Source organism: Dermochelys coriacea, chromosome 2, assembly GCF_009764565.3.
Source record: "Dermochelys coriacea isolate rDerCor1 chromosome 2, rDerCor1.pri.v4, whole genome shotgun sequence".
NCBI lineage: Eukaryota > Metazoa > Chordata > Testudines > Dermochelyidae > Dermochelys > Dermochelys coriacea.
The window spans coordinates 101,804,938-101,822,176 of NC_050069.1; the positions used below are offsets into that span (position 1 = coordinate 101,804,938).

General features: G+C 42.1%; 1 protein-coding gene across 1 annotated transcript in view; it reads left to right on the top strand.

The window, feature by feature from the left end:
- The first annotated feature begins 8,510 nt into the window (after positions 1-8,510).
- CNDP1 (carnosine dipeptidase 1) overlaps positions 8,511-17,239 on the top strand; it is a 37,743-nt gene continuing 29,014 nt past the window's right edge. The window contains exon 1 of the mRNA XM_043508191.1: positions 8,511-8,613. The gene's annotated coding sequence lies outside the window, so the exon portion shown is untranslated. The remainder of the gene's footprint in view (positions 8,614-17,239) is intronic.

Genomic DNA, 17,239 nt, shown 5'->3' on the forward strand with positions numbered 1-17,239 from the left:
AACCTTAAATTAGAGTGAATAAAGGAAGACTCAGCCCAGCAATTCTGAAAGGTTGCCAACCCCTGGATTAAACTTTAGGCGCCCAAATTCAAATGTTTGCCTCTTTGCTCTTGGTGTGGCAGTATCACGTTTCATGCGCTGTCAACTGTCAGTTTTGTTAGAGATTGCACAACACTTTAACTATGAAGGTGCTCCGCTTAGGGCTTGTCTAGACAAACGCTCAGTTTGTGGCAGGCTGGAGTGTAAATCCACCTCGCACTTGTCTGCCAAGTACTAACTGTCCGTGTTTGACCCTTCTGCCATCCACTAAAAATTCCTAGTGCACTTTAATCTACTCTGGTTTCAAAGTAGGGCAGATCAAAGTGTACTGGGGAACTTCTAGTGTACGGCAGCAGGGTCCACATGGAGAGCTACTGCACAGCAAGCTAGCGGGAGGTAGATTTACACCTTAGCCTGCTGAAAGTTAAGTGTTCATATAGACAAAGCCATAAGTATGAGTCTGGTCAGGCTTCTGGCAAGACTTAGATGCGGGAGCAGTCTAAGGTATGAGCTTTGTCTGTTTTCAAGTTGTAGAAGTGATAACTGTATGTATTTACTAAGGCCTGGTCTACACTACAGAGTTAGATCGAAGGAAGCTGCCTTAAGTCGACCTGTTATCGTATGTGTCTACACTACCAGGTCCATTACATTGATCTAAGTCGCCTCTGACGTCAACTTCTGTAATCCACCTCTGCGAGAGGTGTAGTGCTTAGTTCAATTTTCATGGGCTGACTGCAAGGTAATGCAGATGCAGTGTTGTGTAATTTGACTTAATTGGCCTCCAGGTGTCCCACAATGCTCATCTGTGACTGCTCTGGAGATCATTCTCAACTCTGCTGCACTGCAGCCAGGTACACAGGAAACAGTCCCTCCCCTGCTAAAGACCCAGGAACTTTTGAATTCCCATTTCCTGTTTGATCAGCATTGGCAGTGTGCCAGCTTGAGCACAGCTGATAATGGAGACTACATGCCCCAAACGCACTCCAGCCTGGTCTGCACAGGAAATGGTGGATCTCATCACTGTGTGGGGAGAAGAGTCTGTGCTGGCAGAGCTCTGATCCAGCGGAAGAAATGCTGACATCTATGCAAAGATCGCTTGTGGAATGGGGGAGAAGGGCTAACGAGGGACACACAGCAGTGCTGTGTGAAAATAAAGAACTTTGCCTTTCTTGCCTTCTGGTATGCTTGGCAAACAGTCGTTCAGGTGCTGAACCCCATACATGCTGGTTCTACAACAAACTGCATGCTATTCTCAGGGGTGACCCTACCAGCACCCCCACAAGCAACGTGGACACCTCACAGGTGTGTAAGTCTAGGGACAACAAGGAGGATTATATGGTAGATGAGGAAGAGGAGGATAATGGGAAACAGGCAAGCAGTGGATCCATTCTCCCCGAGAGCCAGGAAATATTTTTAACCCTGGAGCCCTGTGGGTTGCAGGACAGCACAGTATCCAACCGTGATGCCGGGGAAGGCACTTCTGGTGAGTATACATTTAAAATGAAAGTCCAGTTAAACTTCAGTGGGCGCACACATTCAGTGGTATTGCATGTTTACTGTGAAGAAAAGCGAGGTGCTGTGGTTCTCTGCTTATAAGAGGCCACTCCAGCTATGCTGGGGATGGCCTCCAGAAAAGACTGTTTATGAGGACTGGGATAGCCCGGGAATCCTCCATGGATATCTCTAGGAAACTTTCATGGAGGTACTCTGCAATCCTTTGCAGGAGGTTTCTAGGCAGGGCAGTCTTATTTCTTCCACCACAGTAGGACACTTTCCCACTCAGCTCCTGAATTAAATCTGCTGGCATCGTTGCGATACACAGCATAGCAGCATAAGGACTGGGTTTATTCCCAGATGCTTGCAGCATCTCCTTTCTTTCCGCCTCTGTTACCCTCAGGAGACTGATATCACATAGGGTTGCTAAGGGGAAACAGGGGAAGTTCTCATTAAAAGTGCTCTTACATGGGGAAAAAAAGGGAATGTAGACCCCTCCACACACACACACCCATTCCGGATCACCAAACCATGCGGTCGATAATGTGCTTTTACTGTGCTTGTCATGGGTCAGCAAGTAGTTTAAAGTGGCTGATACGGGACTGAAGCCCCACATGAGAGATTCCACAATTTGGGAGTGAAAACGTTCTCTCCCTCCCCCCCCGGCCTTGTTTGTAAACAGCTTCCCGTGCTGCTATGGGAAAGGGCCATTGTTCAACTAGCTACCTCTGCTTCCGACAGGAGCCTGCCATAAACTTTATTAAAAGTGCGGTCACCCGGGACCCAGGGGGGGCCTAGTTACATGGCTGGAGCAGCAAAATGGCACAGTGAAAGGTTACAGATTCTGATTACACTAGGTGCAAGCCATAATACAATAAGAGGGGTTTTTTTTAATGAAAATGGCCTTGCTATGGAAACATTTTTCTTATGTACAATGGCTCCTTTATTTTTTCCCCTGACTGACAGCTGGAACTGTGTCCTTCAGAGTGTCATCAAAACCTGAAAGCAGACTTTCACTGATTGGGAGAAGAAAGAGAACGCAGGAGGACATGTTCACCGAGATAATTAAAGCGTCCAGGACAACTGACACAGAGCTGAGAGTGTGGAGGATTTCACTGTCCAAGAAGTTAGACATGGTGTCAAGGTTCCTTCCCCACTCTGAACTCTAGGGTACAGATGTGGGGACCTGCATAAAAGACCCCCTAAGCTTATTCTTACCAGCTTAGGTTAAAAACTTCCCCAAGATACAAACTTTGCCTTATCCTTGAATAGTATACTGCCTCACCAAGCGATTTAAACAAAGAACAGTGAAAGAGACCACCTGAAGATGTCTTCCCCCAAAATATCCCCGCAAGCCCTATACCCCCTTTCCTGGGGAAGGCTTGATAATAATCCTCACCAATTGGTACAGGTGAACACAGACCCAAACCCTTGGGTCTTAAGAACAATGAAAAATCAATCAGGTTCTTAAAAGAAGAATTTTATTTAAAGAAAAGATAAAAGAATCACCTCTGTAAAATCAGGGTGGTAAATACTTTACAGTGTAATCAGATTCAAAACATAGAACTCCCTCTAGGCAAAACCTTAAGTTACAAAAAGACACAAAAACAGGAATACACATTCCCTCCAGCACAGCGAATTTTACAAGCCATTAAACAAAAGAAAATTTAACACATTTTCTAGCTAGATTACTTACTAACTTTCCAGGAGTTGGAAGGCTTGCATCCTTAATCTGTTCCTGGCAAAGGTCTCACACAGACAGACAAAACCCTTTGTCTCCCTTCCCTCCCCCCACTCCAGATTTGAAAGTATCTTGTCCCCTCATTAGTCATTTTGGGTCAGGGGCCAGCGAGGTTACCTTAGCTTCTTAACCCTTTACGGGTGAAAGGGTTTTGCCTCTGGCCAGGAGGGATTCTGTATATTGTATACAGAAAGGTGGTTACCCTTCCGTTTATATTTATGACACATGGACATGGAGAGCAGGAAAGCTTCCAATGACCGAGAGTGTGTAGTGCAGGATGAGATGCTTTGGATTATGAGGGACCAAGCAGACATGTTGAGGCATCTGGTTGAACTGCAGGAACACAAGCAGGAGGGTAGAGTCCCTCTGCAGACAGTGGTGGACAGCCAGCCAGCCAGCATCACCTGGTGCATAATTACCCTCCCTCAAGCAATCCCTGAGGCGTGGGTGAAAAGTGAAAGCTCTGTACAAAGTTCATGGAAGGTGGCTTTCCGCATCTGAAAGTTCTGCAGCCGCTGCTTGTCATTCCATACCTGCAAAATGACACAGTCCCACCAGTCAGTGCTTGTTTCACAGGACCAGAAATGGCACTCAACAGAGTACAGCTGCTCGGTGACTGTCATCAGTAACTGTGAATTGTTTTTTTTCCATGGCTTGGAGAATGATTGCTTTCAGGACATCACTATGTTCCGCACGGCAGACCCTACTTCAGCTCTGGAAATACTTCAGCAGAATGCACGAGGTGTTTGAGATGCTCACAGCAAGAGTGTACAGCTGAGCAGGCTCCATGCTTCTGGGGTTATGGTGTATGCACAGCGGTTTTAAGGTGCAAAAACCACTGGGTTGTTTGCTGTTGATGTGAGGAAGGGAGAACAGTGCATCATGGGATGCCAGTGCAATGTTCCCATTCTCCCCTGCAGCAATGTTTTGGTCCCATGAGGCATTGCACAAAATTCCAAAAGCACACTGCAGCAAGTTGCACTTTGGGATAGCTACCCACCATGGACTGTTTTACGCATCGATGCAGGTGCTGCTAGTGAGGACACACTCCATCAAGACAATGAACATGGTGTGGCGATGCACAATCAACTTCATTAATTTAGGGGCTCGAGGTTGAATTAGGTAAAGTTGACTTAATTTTGTAGTTTAGACAAGCCCTAAGAATAGCCTCTCTCCTGGCTTTTACTTCCTGCCTCCCCTTAAATCCATAATAGCACATCTCCAATGGAGATGGGCTTCCAGACCTTTCCCAAGGGGTGCTGCTGTTGGAACCTCCCCTCTAAATGAAGGTTTCCAGCAGAGAGAGGGCATTATGCAGCAGTCGGGCAGGGCAGTGGCAAGTTGTATCAACTTCTCAGCCACTTAATCATGGGTCTGAAGGTTGGGGGGGAATAAAACACACTTCCACTGCCTCATCTGTACTCTCCCAGACAGTGGAGGAGTGCTGCATAAGCATTAAAACTGCTACCTGTAGCATACGGAGCTAATAAACATAATCCCAGATCCTAGCCATTCACTTGCTGCTGAATGAGGGTTCATTTCAATTGCACGTACAGCATTAATCACCCTGAGTCTAACATGGATGTTGCTTTGCTCAGCAAAGCAGTCTGGAGGGTCTTAAGATTAGAACAACTTCTCACCATCACTTACATGAGACTAATCTGAAAATACTTTTCGAATTTAAAAACAATGAATTTCCAAGCTTGCTGTTAGAATGCCCTTCTTTTGTTTTTCTGTCCCGGGACACAGCAGAGCCCAGAGGAGAAGGACATTAGAAAAATAAATGCCTTTTCTGTTCTCTGGGGCCTGATCATTTAAACTCTGTGCATGGCAGTCCTATTGGCTTCAGGGGGAGTTCTGTGTATGGAGGACTTTCAAGGTAAGCCACGAGGTAGGAAGCAGAAGTTTGGTAATAAGGGTGTACTCCTTGTGACAGCTGATGTGGAGCCTCGTAGGCCTGATCCTAAAAGGTTCTGAGTGCTCCCTCCCACCCCCAGTTCCCATTGAAGAGCTTGGCAGCTATAGATTATCATTTTGAGTGATTTTCTTTTGACAATGTGAGCAAGCCTTTTCTGACTTAGCCTTTGCCCCATAATGATACACTAATATTAATTAATTAAGCAGCACTTATATAATACCTGTCAACTCAGACCCACAAAGGGCTTTTTCCTACCGGTATTGTCTCTCAAGTTTTTGCAGCATAATAATGTTAGCTCACTGAACAAAATATTTTTCCTAGAATCCAGCACCGGTAGTGGGGCTAGTTCTGAGGGAACTCCAGAGGGGACTGGATGAGAAATGCTCTCTGGAATGCAGAGCAATAAGGATCCAGTCAGCTGCTGCAACTCTCTCAGGAAGGGAATGGGGCCGTGCCCCTAGCAGGTGAGAGGTGACTGGCAATTTTGGGAAGGGCCTTCCAGTCAGCATTTGCAGCTCTGAGAGAGAATTTTTTAAACTACTTTTTTCTAAAAGCGGCATTTAGATTTAGTGGAATAAAGACAAGCGTGGCTGGTAACTTGGGATCACTTGTGGCTATATAGGTACTGTGTGAACACATTGCCCTCTCAGCTGAAATATAGTGCAAGGTATTGACAAGTGACTGTTATGAGGTGGAGGGTAGCTCATCACAAAATGATAGGTAGAGATGAAAATTGTTATTCCATTATCCAGACTGTTTCCTTGCCAGTGAGGGATTGCTCCCTGCAGTGTATTTTCCAGTCTTTTATTCAGTCAAATGTTAATTCGCTCAAGAAACAGGGCTTCCCCCAACACCCTCCATAGTCTCACTATAGTAAGATTTTTTTTCTTATTTATGTCTTTTTATTGCATTAGCATCTAGTGACCTCAACTGAGATCAAGGCCCTAATGAACTAGGCACTGTACAAACACATAACTGGAGACAATCTCTGCCTGGAAAAGCTCAAATTCAAAACAAAGATGTTAAGACAGCTTCCTTTTCTTTATCTTATCCCTTTATTACTAATTCCACTCTTTTCTACTCCTGTAAATAATTTTTCTCCCTTCTGAGTGTTTAAACACTTAAAGTCAGCTGTTTTCCAGAACATTGTCAGCATTTAACCAAACTATTCATATTGAGTTCATTAGGCTTTCCTCATAAGCCAACCCTTCCAGTAGTTAATAAGCTACCACCAGAGAGACTTTTATTTAAGGAGATAAAGGTGCCTACATTTAAACAGACCTTGAGACAATGTTTGTAATGTTTATGATGACCAATAAATGGAATAATTACTGCAAAATCATAAATCTAATACATCATGAACTCTAAACTATGTTCCAAGTTATAGATTATCAGATGAGGACTTATTTACAGTGAAATATTAAGCATAAAAGAATCCCTTTTTTCTTAGCACAATATTGCATTTTCCAGTAGTATACTATGACTCATTAGCAAGCTGTTGAGCTACAATAATCTAATAGACCTGCTTCTGATCTCACTGACACCGTTGTACTTCAGGATTACCTCAGTTGAAGGTAGTGGAGTTTGATTGATTTAAAATCAGGGCAGTTGAGATCCGAATTAGGTAGTTTTAGAATTGTGCTTAGGGGTCAGGATAGGTACATTTAAATATAAATAAACAAATTTCACCTTCCTTCCCTTTGCATTTCATCTGTATAATTCCCAGTTAGTTTTTATGTGAATTTAACCCAATGTGAATGCTTAGGAGAGGGGGATGTCTTTATAAGGCTACTACAAAGGATCTTGGCCTTTCTGCTAAGACAGGGGGCAGGGCCATTATTACTGAGGGGGGCAGAGTGGATTTGGTCATGCGGATGGCCATTCTCTGTGAACTGAACTGAGACCATCTTATTTCACATAAATCACCTAAGAGCCATCAGATGGGGCTATCTCTTGGTGACTACCAACTTGTCTGCATCTAGAAGATGTGACAGGTGACCTAGGCAATGGTAGTTTTGCCTGAGAAAGGACTGCAGCATTGGGCCTATAAATACAAAATGCTATTTCCAATTTCATAACCCTTGTGCCATTCAGTCCTCGATAAGGAGGGAAACTCATATTCAAACCCAAATATCTGAAACAATAACAAGTTCCTCTTTCAAACTTGTACCAATATGAAAGTCCCTTGGTAAGGGGAAAAAAATAGCAACAAAATGAGACCGAGGGCCTGATTCTCCATTGCCTTGCACCTTGTGTAGTCACTGACACCAGAGTTAAGTGAGGGCAAAGTGGATGTAAAATACTGCTGTAGTTGTGGTGCATTGAGGGCTGTGTTGGAATTGCAAGCTATCACTTTAACAGTGGTGCGGGTTCCTGTTCCTGGTTATAAGCCAGGAGGCTTTGTAGCAAAGTGTATGATCAGAGTCAGTCTGGAAAGAGCCATCTTAAATCAAGGTGGGGTGAGTTTTACCTTGCTGCTTTAGGGGGCAGTCTGTTTTCTCTCTCTGTGTCTTTTGGTTTTTGTGTGTTATCACTCTGAATGCTACGTAATAAAGTAGTTTTATATTGCAACTTGCCAGCAAGAGTATTTATATTGTTATCTAATTTCTCTGTGCATATGCTGTGAACACAACAGTAATGTTCTAGGAATAGGATAGTAGCCCTTTAAATAGCTTGAGTCCTCTATTGGCACTCAGTGTTTTTAAGTCTCCAGAAAACAGCCAGAACAGCAGTATGTGGATAGATAGACCTTGAATTTTCAAGTATATTTAGTAAATATGGTTATTTGAGCCACCGCTGTGACCATGTGGTTTCTTTGTGTTGTGTAAAGAGCAAAAGAACCACAACTACCATTGTATCATTTTACACTCTGGTATCATTTTACACTCACTGGTATACGTACCTGCACACAGTGCAGAACAATGGAGTATCAGGCCTGAAATATTTATTCAGATAAAGCAATTAAATGACCCATTTTTAATCCTGGGCAAAAAATGCTTTCTGGTGTGACTTTAATAATATTTTAAAAAAACAAACTTCCTTACATGCTCTAAAACAACAATGTAAACCTGAACACCTGGTACTTATCAGCCAAGGTAAAGTACATTCTGATGCTTAGCTCACTGTCAGAGTCCACTCTCCAGAAAGAAACAGTGGGAGACATTTCACATGTATTGGTGCGTATGTGACTTGGCTTTTTTAGACTGCATTATTAATTGACAGTTTAACTAAAAAGCTGTCATAAAACTCTGAACTAAAAGTTAATTTTTAGCCACTCAGTAACCTTTCTTAGTTAGTTATAAATCTTTTAATCAACCTAGATAAATTGTCTTTGTCCAAAATAAAAAGCATGGCTTGTAGTTCAGTGTCTCTAGTTCCTCACCCACTATCAAGAAAGCGGCAAAAAGAAGAACATAAATAGGTAAGGGTTTTCTTTTAATATGCAACATAGAAAACAGTGTTAATAAATATCCTGACTTTTCCTGAATAGAAGACTTGCATGAGTTAGGAATGTAGGCCCAAGCCTTCAGTAGTAGAGCTGGTTGGGGAATTTTAACCTGGCTCTTCTGCATCCCAGAGGAGCGCTCTAACCAGCATGCACTTTGGCTCTTCTTGTGTGGATGTCTCTCCATCTCTCCTGTTGGAGCTGTTCTGTTTTGTATAAATTAAATATTCATTGGGCCAGAGAGAGAATCAGGCAGAGCAGAGTCATGAATCTGGATCTCCCACACCCTAACTGGGCTATAGAATCAGTCTCTCTAAGGTGCCACAAGTACTCCTTTTCTTTCTGTATAAGTAATTACATATTTACTAGGTCAAAGTGGAACAGCTCCACCAGGTGAGATTGAAAGAGCAGTCAAGTGAGTGCCCTCACCACTGGGCTATTAGCTGTTCTGGGCTGGATGTCTCTCACTTTTTCATTTTTTTTCAAAAAATTTTTGAAAGGTTTTCACTTCATTCTAATATAGAACCAAAAAAAATCACAACATCACATTTTTTTTCACAAAACAGAATTCTTGGTTTCCTACCAGCTCTAGTCGTAGTACTATTATCTGTCTTGGAAAAGGTTTTACAAAGAATTGCAAAAACAGCATTTCAAACAGTTGCTATCAGTGTGTGGAAGTGCTTTCTATCTACTAACCAAATGTCACATCCTGCCAGCACTTCGCCTGGAGAACTTCCATTGTAGTTATAAGGCTGCAGGATGAAACTCTGTTTCTTTGCCCAACTTAAATTACTGCCAGATTTGGTGAGAGGCTGAGATCTTCCTACAACTTGCTGAATGCCTTCTGCTCCTGTGGAGTACAATGGAAGCTGCTTTGCATGGCTGAGCCTCTTCTGGAGAATTTGCTGAACGAGAAATGTGTGAATACTAGAACTAGCTATGTGGCCACAAGGAGTCCCACTGCTTCAGTCAGAATTGTCTTCAAACAAATGGTTGCCCTTTTGTGCACTAAGTAGGATCTCTTTGGACAACAGTGCAACACTAAGTTTTTGTCTTTGTTATTTTTAAACTACCTTCATTGATAGTAGTTCCATTAGGAAGATCTTACCTTCAAGAAAAAAACCCACCATTTATTTGCCAGACTAACCCTTGCTGTAACTGTAGACTCTTCCCATTTCAAATGTTCAGTTTACTATGAACATGATGCAAACCCAGGTATTCTCCAGCTTTTTCATGTTATAAAGAAATTCTTTCATAAGATCCACCTCCCATCAACAAACCTCACCTCCACCCCCGACTCTGCTTGATCCTCAAAATATTTCATTCTATGGACGACTGGCTTGTTGACTTCAAAGCATAATACCCAGATCCACAGCACCCGATTGCGATGGCATAAACCAGAGAGTCACTTCAAGCAAGAACTAAGGCCTATCTTGGTTAGGGGTGTGACTTTTCTATCAAAATAATTAAATCACTACAATGCCTCGTGTGGATGCATTTATCCTCATAAAGGTAATGAGGGCTTGTTGACACTACAGAGCACTGGCCGATATAGCTATGCTGACAGACACCTCAAGCTGAGAGACAGAATAAGCAGGCAGAAGCAGTTCTGCTGCAATAGTTATACCAACTCCCCAAACAACATTAGCTAAGCTGACAGAAGCACTCCTCCATTGGCATAATTGCATCTACACCTGTGATTTTCTCTGCATGGCTTTTTTCATACTCCTAGCTCATAAAACTTTGTAGTGTAGATCAAGGATTGCATCTCTATAGTTTATTCCTGTTACTGATAATAATAGCTATGTAATATAAGGTGCCTTTATCCTGATGTAACCCACTAGACTGGGTTGTGCTGATACAGTTAAAGCATTACAACTTGTGCATAGACAAGGCTGAAGCTGCAAAACAGAACACTTAAAAAGCAAAGATCCTCTTTTCTTATTAATGACTGTTGAATAAAAAGAGGAAAGTGGAACACAGAAAATGTGCTCATTAATAAGGAGTGAAGGAAGGGAAGTGCTAAAAATATATCATGTGCATTATTTCTAAAAACAATTGTTTTAAACTTTTCCAGGGGCTGTTAGCTGCTCTTTAAGGTCAGACCAATTCAAATGCATTAGGATTTGAATATGATAGTGTTTGTTTTTTCCTTTGCTATTGTATGTCTGTACCATCCTATGAAACTAGTGCCTGATGGTTTTTGTTGCAACAATGAGTTGCTTTAGTGTCACCAGAAGGCTCACTTCTGTTTATTAAACCAACTCCCCTTACACAGCTCTTTCTAGTTACTACACAAATGCTAAGTAGATGTTGCTGTTTTGTGTAGTGCAAGTACCATGTAGTTTCTTCTCTTAATTTCCCCACCCCGATGAACAGCACAACATGGTTGCTATCTAATTCCTTTTTGGATTTACAGTATTTAGTTACCTTGTTACCTCTGAGGGCTCTGTGAGTATTTTCTCATCTCTCTATTTTCAGGTTTTTCATATACATGTTTAATCTTTGCTTAAAAAAGCAGAATTTCACCAAAATCTGTTTAACAAGTGATTAGATCCCCTCCAATTGGACACTTGCAGAATTAATCATTTTACTCTTCTTTTTCCCCACAGCACTTTAGATTCATTGCTTTTTTTCAACCAGGTTTAAAGCGAATTGTGAATAAAAAATTAGATCCTGAGCTTCACTTGTGAATTGTAGCATTGCCAGACATCTGGTTTTTGACCAGAACACCCAGTCAAAAAGGGACCCTGATGGCTCTGGTCAGCACCACAGCCAGTGGGAGCTGCAGGGGCAGCACCTGCGGGTGCGGGCAGCGCACACCGCACAGAGCCGCCTGGTCACCCCTGCGCCTAGGAAGCAAACATGCTGACTGCTTCTGGGAGCCACGCGGAGCCAGGGCAGGCAGGGAGCCTGCCTTAGGCCTGCTGCACCTCCAACCGGGAGCCACCTGAGGTAAGTGCTGCCTGGCTGGAGCCCGAACCCACATCGAAACCCAGGCCAGAACCTCCTCCTGCACCCAAACTCCGTCCTGGAGCCTACACCCCATCCCGCACTCCAAACTGCTCGGCCCCAGCCCAGAGGCCCCTCCTGCACCCCAAACCCCTCATTTATGGCCCCACCCCAGAGCCTGCACTCCCAGTCCAGAGCCCATATCCCCTCCTGACCTGAACCCCCTGTTCCAACCCAGAGCCCTCTCCTGTACCCTGAACCTCTCATTTCTGGCCCCACCCCAGAACCTGAACCCCCAGCCAGAGCCCTCATCCCCTCCCAGACCCCAACCCCCTGACCCAGCCCAATGAAAGTGAGTGAGGGTGGTGGAGAACAAGCAACGAAGGAGGGGGGAGGGATGGAGAGAGTGGGGGCAGGGCCTCAAAGAAGGGGCAGGGCAGGGAGTGGGACAAGGGTGTTCAGTTTTATGCCATGAGAAAGTTGGCAACCCTAGTGTATTGGGCAGACTGTTGGGCTGGCGTCTGAGACCTTATCCACTTGGTTCCCAAAAACTCAGCTCAACTCCAAACTTGTCACTGAGATGTCTTTATTGGCATACAATTAAACTACACTTTAATTGTATGCCAGGGTGATCAGGCTTAAGCATAGGGCAGTGGCTCTCAACCTTTCAGGCTACTGAAACCTCTTTCAGGAGTCTGATTTGTCTTGTGTACCCCCAAGTTACACCTCACTTAAAAACTACTTGCTTACAAAATCAGACATAAAAATACGGAAGTGTCACAACACATTATTACTGAAAAATTGCTTACTTTCTCCTTTTTACCATATAATTATTAAATAAATCAGTTGGAATATAAAGACTGTACTTACATTTCCGTATATTGAGCAGTATGAACAAGTCATTGTCTCTATGAAATTTTAGCTTGTACTGACTTCATTAGTACTTTTTTATGTAGTCAGTTGTAAAACTAGGCAAATATCTAGATGAGTTGATGTACACATAACCCTGGTTGAGAACCACTGGCACAGGGCACAGATTCAGGGAATACCACACGTCTAAAGATAAACAGAAAATCTCTACCTTATTGCATTTATTATACATTGCATCGCATGTTCTGAGGCTGGCTTTATCAGTTTGTAGGAACCAGCCCCTGTACAGCAGGCTATGTCTACACTACGCAGCTTTTAGTGACCCGGCTGTGCCGCTACAGCCACGCTGCTAAAAAGTGCACATTGTAGCCACTGTTTGGTGGCTCTCCTGCCAACAAAAAACTAGGGCTGTCAATCTCAGTTAACTCACGCGATTAACTAAAAAAAATGAATCGTGATTAAAAATATTAATTGTGATTAATTGCACTTATAACAATAGAATACCAATTGAAATTTATTACATATTTTGGATGTTTTTCTACATTATCAATATTGATTTCAATTATAACATAGAATACAAAATGTACAGTGCTCACTTTATATTTTTTTATTACAAATATATGCACTGTAAAAATGATAAACAAAAGAAATAGTATGTTTCAATTAACTTCATACAAGTACTATAGTGCAATCTCTTTATCGTGAAACTGTAACTTACAAATGCAGATTTTTTTTTGTTACATAACTGCACTCAAAAACAAAACGGTGTAAAACTTTAGTGCAGTGGTTCTCAAACTAGAGCTGCCATTTGTTCAGGGAAAGTCCAGGTTTGTTTACCTGCTGCGTCCACAGGTTTGGCCGATTGCGGCTCCCACTGGCCACGGTTCGCTGCTTCATGCCAATGGGGGCTGCAGGAAGGGTAGCCAGCACATCTCTCGGCCCGTGCCACTTCCTGCAGCCCCCATTGGCCTGGAGCGGCGAACCAGGGCCAGTGGGAGCCGCGATCAGCCAAACCTGAAGATGCAGCAGGTACACAATCCGGCCCAGCCCTGAACAAGTGGCTGCCCTAGTTTGAAAAACTAACCACTGTTTTAATGCCTACAAGTCTACTCAGTCCTACTTCTTATTCTGCCAATTGCTAAGACAAACAAGTTTGTTTATATTGACGGGAGATACTGCTGCCCGCTTCTTATTTACAATGTCACCTGAAAGTGAGAACAGGTGTTTTCAAGGCACTTTTGTAGCTGGAGTTGCAAGGTATTTACATGCTAGATATGCTAAACATTTGTATGCCTCTTCATGCTTCGGCCACCATTCCAGAGAACATGCTTCCATGCTGATGATACTCGTTAAAAAAATAATGTGTCAATTAAATTTGTGACTGTACTCCTTGGGGGGGGGGAGAATTGTATGTCTCCTGCTCTGTTTTACCCACATTCTGCATATATTTCATATTATAGCAGTCTTGGATGATGACCCAGCACATGTTCGTTTTAAGAAAATTTTCACATCAGATTTGACAAAACGCAAAGAAGGTACCAATGTGAGATTTCTAAAAATAGCTACAGCACTCGACCCAAGATTTAAGAATCTGAAGTGTCATCCAAAATCTAAGAGGGATGAGGTGTGGAGCATGCTTTTAGAAGTCTTAAAAGAGCAACACTCTGATGCAGAAACTATAGAAACCAAACCAAAAAAGAAAATCAACCTTCTTCTGGCATCTGTCTCAGATGATGAAAATGAACATGCGCCCGTCCACACTGCTTTGGATAGTTATCAGGCAGAACCCATCATCAACATGGAAACATGTCCTCTGGAATCGTGGTTGAAGCATGAAGGGACATATGTATCTTGCAATGCCAGCTACAACAGTTCCATGTGAATGCCTGTTCTCACTTTCAGGAGACATTTTAAACAAGAAGCAGGCAGCATTATCTCCTGCAAATTGTAACCAACGTTGTTTGTCTGAATGATTGGCTGACTAAGAAGTAGGACTGAGTGGACTTGTAGGCTGTAAAGTTTTCCACTGATTTATTTTTGAAAACACTTTTTTTGTACATAAGTCTACATTTGTAAGTTTACCTTGCATGATAAAAAAATTGCACTATAGTACTTCTATGAGGTGAATTGAAAAATATATTTTTTGTTTTTACAGTGCAAATATTTGTAATAAAAAATAAATATAAAGTGAGCACTGTATACTTTGTATTCTGTGTTGTAATTGAAATTAATATATTTGAAAATGTAGAAAACATCCAAAAATATTTAAAATACATTATATTCTATTGTTTAACAGCGCGATTAATTTTTTTAATTGCGCAATTGTGATTCATTTTTTTAATCGCTTGACAGCCCTACAAAAAATTGCCACCACGAATGAGCAGCATTTGCGTTGTCGGCAGGAGAGCACTCCTGCCAACAAAGCGCCGTTCACACTTGTTGCACTTGTTGTTGGCAAAACTTTTGTCTTTCAGGGGGATGTTTTAACACTTCTGAACGACAAAAGTTTTGTCTTTCACTTGCCAGTGTAGACATAGCCTTAGGGCATGTCTTGACCAGCAACGTTAAAGCGTTGCCGTGGCAGCGCTTTAACGTGGCTGTGGAGTCGTGGCAGAGCACTGGGAGAGAGCTCTCCCAGCGCTCTAAAAAAACCACCTCCACGAGGGGAATAGCTACCTGCGCTGAGAGTGTGGCTCTCAGCATTGGCGCACTGTTTACACTGGCACTTTACAGCACTGAAACTTGCAGCGCTCAGAGGGGTGTTTTTTCACACTCCTGAGCGAGAAAGTTGTAGCACTGTCAAGTGTCAGTGTAGACAAGCCCTTATTCTTTATCTCATCTTACATTCCAGGCTTATTTTATCCATTGTTATCTTGTCCATTGTAAATGGTTCCTTGGTGTTTCCCCCTTATCTTGGCTAGTGCAGACATTCTGTTTCCAGCTTGCTGATCCATTTACCTCCCTAATCCTGTCTCCCAAGAAATAAGGCCTCTCCAATTACTTATGTCAAATCAGGCCTACACAGACATAAAAAGAGAGGTCATGATGGCCATATCAGAAACAACAAAATCAAAATAAGCATTTTCTGTAGTTGCATTCTTCATATTAAAAGTGCTGTATTTCTTTGGGCAAACACCAAAACCTGAAAGTATTTTCATCTTCAGATTTCATCGAAAACAAAATAAAAAAATTGTGAAACATTTTCACTTTCAAAAAAAGACCATTTTCAACCCTTCCCCCCCGTCCAAATCATTTGTCAGTCCCTGATCAAAGAAGAGACAAAGCACAGGATTTGGTCCTAACTACAGAGAACAATATTCCTGCAATAAACTGATGGATGACTACTTTCCTCCAGGATCTTAAGCTCTGTGTAAAGACACAGAAGATACATTTGAAAATTAATTAGAATAAATATTTTTTGTTCAGCAGTATAAATCTTTAATCTTTGTATTACAAATTTAGAAATATTCTCACTCTAACTAGTACTTAGCACTCTCAGAGTTACTTGATTAAAATAGTTAAAGGTAAATGTTCCAAGTGGGGCAGAGGTAAAGGGATGGAAATAACGGATTAGTTTTCTGAATTCCAGAGCATGCCTGAATTAAAGCTGAGTTTTGCTATGAATAACAATGGCATCATAATGGTTTCTATTTAATAATTGGTATTTCTCAGTACTGTGGTAATTAGCTGATTTGTTATTAAATACTGGCACTTGCTATTAAAGTGGAAAAAAGAACATAAGGTTAGTAGAAATTAAAGAGCTAACTACAGAGAGAGTGAGTGAGCATCTTAGAACTCTGGAGTGCTGGATGGACACTCAGGAGAAAATTCCTTATGGTTCTTAGAAGGGAGGTCACCCAATGCTCTGGCCAGAATTGCGCTAGAAGCTTTTGCTGGTATAATAACGTTTGTTAGCGGTGTGATTTTTTTTAACAACATTTTTATACTGGAGAACTCTCCTGGTGCAGTTATACCAACATAAGTGTCTTTGCCAGTATAGCTTATTTTGCGAGGGGCATTAGTATAAGCTATACCAGCAAAAAAACTTTTTTGCCAGTATAAGTTGCATCTACACTGGGAGGGTTTGCTGGTATAGTCTGTGACATACAACTGGGACCAATATAATAAGACTGAGGGCTAAAACTCGAAAAAAGGATTGTGGTAGAAAATTTAAACTGGACACACTGAAATTAAACAAATGGAAAATGAAAGTAATAGTACCTCAGCTGGCTCAATAGGATAGCTCAATTTAAACTCATATAGAACCAGTGGCAGAAGATTTAACAAAGGTAGTGGTGTGTAATCGCACAGGATTAAGTATCAGGGGAACTTGGTTCTAATCCCAACTCTGACAGACTCTCAGAATTACTTTATACAAGTAACACAACTGCTGTATCTCTCTTTCTCCATCTGTAAAAGCATACCGCTCACTATACCTCTCAGTTGTGGGTGTTGTGGGGCTTGATCAGTCAACCTCTAGAGAAGCACCTGGATATTGTTGGATGGAAGATGTTATGTAAAAAATTATTTATTTGTATTGTAGAAGTGCCTAGGAACCCTGGTTATGGACCGCAGTGCGCTAGGCACTGTATAAATACAAAATAAAAGGATTAAAGGATTAGAAAACATGCCTTAAAGTAACATACTCCAGTAGCTCAGTCTATTTAGCTTAACAAAGAGAAGTCTAAGGGGTTATTTGATTACAATCTGTATGTACTTACATCTTTGGGGAACAAATATTTAACAATGGGCTCTTCAATCTAACAGAGAAAGGTATAAC